The sequence below is a fragment of the Tachyglossus aculeatus genome, chromosome X1 (genome assembly GCF_015852505.1).
Source record: "Tachyglossus aculeatus isolate mTacAcu1 chromosome X1, mTacAcu1.pri, whole genome shotgun sequence".
Lineage (NCBI taxonomy): Eukaryota > Metazoa > Chordata > Mammalia > Monotremata > Tachyglossidae > Tachyglossus > Tachyglossus aculeatus.
Genome location: NC_052101.1, coordinates 54789962 through 54796731, shown reverse-complemented (window position 1 = coordinate 54796731; position 6770 = coordinate 54789962).

The following is a 6770-nucleotide window of genomic DNA, read 5'->3' as shown; positions in this document are numbered from 1 at the left end:
CTTACTATGTGCAAAGCACTGTTATAAGTGCTGGGGAGGTTACACGGTGATCAGGTTGTCCCATGGGGGCTCACAGTCTTAATCCCCATTTTACAGATGAGGTAACTTGAGGCCCAGAGAAGTTAAGTGATTTGCCCAAAGTCACACAGCTGACAATTGGCAGAGCTGGGATTTGAACCCATGACCTCTGACTCCAAAGCCCGTGCTTTCCACTGAGCCATGCTGCTTGTACTCTACCAAGTGCTTAGTACAGTGCTCTGCACACAGTATGTGCTCAATAATTGTGATTGATTACTTATTTTTATTTTACTATTGTTCCCATTTGAAGTATGCAGTTCATGTTTCTCTCCTCCATTGGATTGTAAAATAGAGGGTGGAGACATAGTAATTGTAGTATTTGTTATGCACTTACTATGTGCCAAGCCCTATATTAAGCACTGGGGTAGGGTCAGACACAGTCCCTGTCCCACATGGGGTTCACATTTTAAGGGGGAGGGAGAACAGGTATTCCATCTCCCATTTTACAGTCAAGGAAACCAAGGCACAGAAGTTGTCCAAGGCCACCAGCGAAAAATTACAGAATTTGGGATTAGAACCCAGGTCCTCTACCTCCCAGGCCCATGCTCTTGCCGCTAGACCATGTCACTTATTATTTTGTCTTGTAGAGAAGCAGTGTGGCCTAGTGGATAGAGCATGGGCCTGGGAGTAGAAGGACCTGGGTTCTGATCCCGTCTCTGCCCCTTGTCTGCTGTGTGACTTTGGGCAAATCACTTAACTTCTCTGGGCCTCAGTTCTCCTGTTTGCCCTCCTTTTGGATTGGGACCCCCAGTTGGGACAGGGATTGGGTCCAAACCAATTATCTTATATCAACCCCAGTGCTTAGAATAGTGCCTGGCACATAGTAAGCACATAACAAGTACCACAATTATTGTCACTATTATTATTATTGTACTTCTGTTGTACATTCCCAAGCGCTGTGCTCTGCACAATCACTGTAGTTAATCAAAAGTACTGATGAAGACCATGACATGAAAGGAAAGAGGTGAGAACAATGTCATAAATAAGAAAAAAATCCTGCACTTATGACTGGAGGCAGCTAATAATAATAATAATAATGGCATTTAAGCACTTACTATGTGCATAGCACTGTTCTAAGCACTGGGGGGATACAAGGTGATCAGGTTGTCCCACGTGGGGCTCACAGTCTTAATCCCCATTTTACAGATGAGGTAATTGAGGCACAGAGAAGTTAAGTGACTTGCCCAAAGTCACACAGCTGACAAGTGGCAGAGCTGGGATTTGAACCCATGAACTCTGACTCCCAAGCCCGGGCTCTTTCCACTGAGCCACGCTGCTTCTCAACTTCACAATTAAAAGTCAAAGGGGAGGCAAACACAGAGGAAAGTCTACACTGTAACGTTACTCCTACCTCACAGGGATGTTTTTACATTACTCCCTACCAGTCAGATGTAGAGGTCATGAGCATCAGGCACACAGCCAATCTCCACATTGTCCCCCAGTTCATGGGGAAGCACACTAAAAGTACCTGGTTTTTGGCATAATGCTTTTATGTTTCCTAAGTGCTAACATCCCTGTGAGATAGAGGCAAGTATCATTATCCCTGTTTTACAGATGAAGAAACTGAGGCACAGTGACTTGCCCAAGGTCATAGAGCAGGCTAGTGGCAGAACTGGGACTAGAATCTCCTGACTCTCAGGCTTTACACACTTTCCACTTAATCATGCTGCCTCAAGTCCAAGCTGGAGACTGTGTGTAGAGAATACATTCCTCTGCTACGGTGAAATGTGTGATATCCCAAACCCATGCTGAGAAACGGAGTCTAGCAAGGATAAGGAATAATAGTAATGATTGACTGTGGTATTTGTTGAGCACAGTTCATGTGCCAAGCCATGAACTAAGTTCTGGGGTAGATACAAGATCATTAGGTTCCACAAGGGGCTCACAGTCTTAGTAGGAGGGATTGATTCACCATTTTGCAGATGAGGGAACCAAGAACCAGAGAAGTTAGGTGACTGGCCTAGGGTCACACAGCAGACAAATGGCAGAACTGGGATTAGAACCCTGTCCTCTGACTCCCAGGCCCATGCTCTTTTCATTAGGCCACATTGCTTCTTGTGAAGTTAGAGAAGTTAGGCTGAATCCTGCTTAGAGGGTAACTAAAACATTAAAACCGAAAAGACAATTGAAGTAATCTTTTCCCTTAGCTTTGTTTTTTGATTTACAGAAACAAACCAGTCATGGATCTCAGAAAGAAAAGTAGTTTGGTTGTATTTCTCAGTTAGTTTTATTAGACCTTCTACTCAAATCTCCTTGGATGAAATCAAATGTCCATGCAGTAAGTGCTCCAGGGAAATGTGATGCTGATGATAATGTTTTTAAAAATTATTTGGTCCCCTCTTCACAGCCTACACATTTACCTGTGTCAGGGAATTTCTGCAAAATGGGAAACATGGGTTCCAACAGTTGCCACGAAAGCCCTGGGATTCACCCTGGGAGTCAGAAGGTCATGGGTTCTAATCCTGGCTCTGCCACTTGCCTGCTTTGTGGCCTTGGGCAAGTCACTTCAGTTTTCTGTGCCTCAGCTACTTCATCTGTTAAATGAGGATTAAGACTGTGAACCCATGTGGGACAGGAACTGTGTCCAACCCGATTTGCTTGTATCCACCCCAGCGTTTAGTACAGTGCTTGGCACATAGTAAGTGCTTAATGCCATTTTGTACTTGTGGGAGAGTGTGTGGCTAAACTCAAGATGAATAAAAAAAAATCCCAGTTTGGGCACCTACTTTTTTTTTTAATGGTACCTATTAAGTGCTTATTGTGTGCAAAGCACTGTACTAAGCACTGGGGTAGATGCATGACAATCAGGTTGGATTCAGTCCCTGTCCCACGTGGGACTCGTAACCTAAGTAGGAGGAAGGAGGATTTAATCCCCATTTTACAGATGAGGAAACTGAGCCCAGTGAAGTGACTTGCCCGAGGTCATGCAGTGGCAAGTGGCCGAGCTGGGATTGGAATCCAGGTCCCTCTGACTCCCAGGCCCGTGCCCTTGCCACTAGACCATGTTGCTTCCCGATGTACTGGTACCAGTCTATGACTCGTCTGAGCCTCATTTGGTTCAGCGACTTAATTACCGCGGGAGGCTGGCGGGGGGTGGATGGTGGCGTGAGTGTGGTGGAGGAGGAGTTTAGCCTTCAGAATAGGGAGAGATCTCCCCTGCTAAAGTTCCTAGTAGAGGTGGGCAGGTAGAGTGGCCAAGTTATTTGCATCTTCAGGGAGCATGGAAGGAGGTGGGCCCAGACCCACTGGACCTCACTGAGTGATCAAACCTTCAGACCAGGATCCCCCAGTGTATGGTTAGATCGATCATTGGTATTTATTGAACACTTATTATGTGCAGAGCATTGTACTAAGTGCTTGGGAGAGTACAGTGTAATAGAGTAGGTAGATGTGATTCCCTAGATGTGATTCCTGCTCACAAGGATTTTAGTCTACGGCCTGCAGATCCTCTGCAGTTCCGTTCTACTCTTCCCTTGACCTATGTCTTCCATTTTGGGATAATGTTGTCGTCGTCCCCAACCCAGAAAAAGGACAGGCTTGGTAGTCACATACTACTGATGTGTCCATGCATGGAGGGAGGCAGAAAGGACAGAATTACATTGGGGCAAGTGGGAAACTGCCTCAAGGTTCATGATAAGTTGTTTCTCCCATGCTGTCATGTAATCCCCAACAATCACACCAGTGAGTGGACTCCCCCAGCCCATTTGCCCTGAGTACAAGGTTGGAAAACTCAGGTCTTATGTCTTCTAGGCATATAATTCACAGTTTGGAGGTCCATCAAAGACATGCTCAAAGAAAAATTATTCAAAGTGTTGTTCATTCACTCAATCATATTTGAGTGCTTACTGTGTGCAGAGCACTGTACTAAGCGCTTGAAGTACAAATCAGCAATATATAGAGACGGTCCCTACCCAACAGTGGGTTCACATTCTAGAAGGGGGAGACAGACAACAAAACAAAACAAGTAGACAGGTGTCAATACTGTTGTTGTTGTTTTAGGGTATTTTTAAAGCAGTTACTACAGGTCAAGCACTGTTTTAAGCACTGGGTAAATACAGGTTAATCAGTCCAGATACAGTCCCTGGCCCACATGGGCCTCACAGTCTAAGTGGGAGGGAGAGCAGATACTTAATTCCCATTTTGCAGTGGAGAAAACTGCAAAAGGTACAGAGAAATTAAGTGACTTGCCCAAGATCACACAGCCGGCAAGTGGTAGAGCTGGGATTGGAACCCAGGTCCTCTGGCTCCCCAGGCCCATGCTTTATTCACTAGGCCATACTGCTTCTGTTCTGCTTCTGTTCACACTGCTCTCAAGGAGTTTGAAACCAAACAAGGACTTCTTAAACTGCTCATGAATTCAATCATGGTCTCTCCTTCAGGCATGTGCTGGTTTATTATTGTAAGGTGGCCTATAAATTGGTCACTGATGGTACATAATAATTATAATAATAGTACTCATTAAGCATTTATTATGTGCCATGCACTGTTGTAAGCACTGGGGTAGATACTAGTCAATCAGGTTGGACACAGTCCCTGACCCACATGGAGTTCACACTCTTAATCCCCATTTTACAGATGAGGTAACTGAGGCCCAGAGAAGTTGTGACTTGCCCAAAGTCCCACAGCAGACATGTGGCAGAGGCAGCATTAGAACCCAAGTCCTTCTAACTCCAAGACCTGTGCTCTATTCCAGATACCCCTTTGCCAATCGCCCCCACTAAAATATTCTGCACACAGAAAAGTACTCAATAAATACCATTGATTGACATATTCAGTCAGAGGGCAGAGCAGCTGAAAACCAGACCGTTTGGTATAATAACAATCAGCCACCCTCGTTACCAATAAATGCTATGCCAAACACAATGGCTATGTATTTCAATACCATTGCTTACGAAGCATGGGGTTGAATTGAACAGCTTTTTGGCTCCTCATGCAACCTAGGGGTGGCTTATTTTAGTAGAGTTGCTCGCAAGGGGCTAATCGATTCCTTTTTCAAAAAAAAAGCAGGAAGGAGGTTGAAAATTAGAACAAAATGGGTTTTGCTGAACAAAATCCATAGCTTTAAGTCTGGGCCCGGCAGCCTGCCTCCAAGTTTCTGCTTTCAAGTTTAAGAAATAATTTTTTTGCCACTAGGAGACAATCTGTTTTTGGCTTGCTTGAAGAAACTTGGAGAGAGACCCATTTCTGAGCTGTCCCCACCCTGGCTCGACTCTCTACGGCAGCAACCACAACAACAAAAGGAAAACAAAAGATTTCCACGACGACTCACTGAAATGGCTCATACATTGGTTCTTCAGGTGTGGAACAAAGACCCGTGCCCAGGCTGCCCGTCGTTTCAGCTGGCAGTTCCCTTCTTGTGATTTTTGTGGCTTAGCTATAGCCATGCCCCGAAGGGAAAAAATACATTTAAAAAAAGGCTCCTTCAAAACCCAGATGATTTGAACCAGCCTGCACCTCAACCATCAGCTTTCAATTATGAATTAATCCCCCCTCTGGGTGTCTAACCCCAGTAGGGATTTGACATCCTACAGGGAAGATGCCTTCCTTGATCTCTAAGCGTTTGCAATCTCTCCAGACCTTCGGGCCATAGTTTGGGCAGAATGCAATTGCAGGAACACCCCAAGAAAGGAATATTGCTCTTGAATGAATAAAACATGCAACACAAAGAAATTGGATCAATAAAATGATTAAGCTGACTCTGTATCAATTAGTTGGCAAAAATCAATAGGGTAAAGCCCTTTTTAAATGAGTAGGCACAGGAGGCAGTGTGAGCTAGTGGGTAGAGCAATAGATTAAGCGGCAAAGGGGTCCTTAGATCTGGCTCCACTGCTGACTCATAACTTTCCAAGCAAAGGTACAATTTTTCCAACATTAAAGAGCCATAAATAGTATTGACCTCTCATGCAGGGGTGTGACAAGAAGCAAGGAAATAATACCTTTTAAGTGCTTTAAAATCTTCCATTGAAAGGTATTCTAATCAAGAAGAAAGTGTTATTACTGAATTATAAATACCTGCTACAAAAAAAGCAGACTTACCACAGGCCCTTAGCTTTAATGCCTACTTGAATGCAGTTTCTCTTTATGTGTGTTTGAATCCTGCCGTTTCTTGCCACCTTTAATTCGTTGAAAATTGCCAAGCATATTTTGACCTCAGCTACAGTCCAGCTCAGTATTTCTGAATAGGGGGAAAATTAAGTTATCTTCTTTTAAATATAAACATGGTTGTAGAGCAAATTATGCGGCACATTTCCATGTTTCACAACACATTGTTACACCATCTCAGGACTGTTATATCTGTCTCCCAGAAAAAAAAAATCTTTATTCAATTTTGTATCAGATTTTCTAAAGGAGAATGCCAAGGAGTCGGAATCATCATTTTACTGCACACACCTTTGCACGTTGGTTCAGATACAATGAAATGAATTTGCTTTTCCACTTGTTTTTGTGTTCTTTTTCAATAGACTCTATTTAGCATTGAAGTCCAAATCAGAAGTCTGTGCAAAGGGTTTTTGAATGCCCCTTTTCTCTCCCTCCCCTCCTCTACTCTTTATATCCCACAGTGACTGGTAATGACATTTGTTATTAGTCTGTCAGTCAGTCAAGAAGTACTGTATTAACTGAATGCCCACAGGGCACCCAGCCCTGAACTAGACTCTAGGGGGACACTTTAAAAAGAGACCCACAGCAACTAT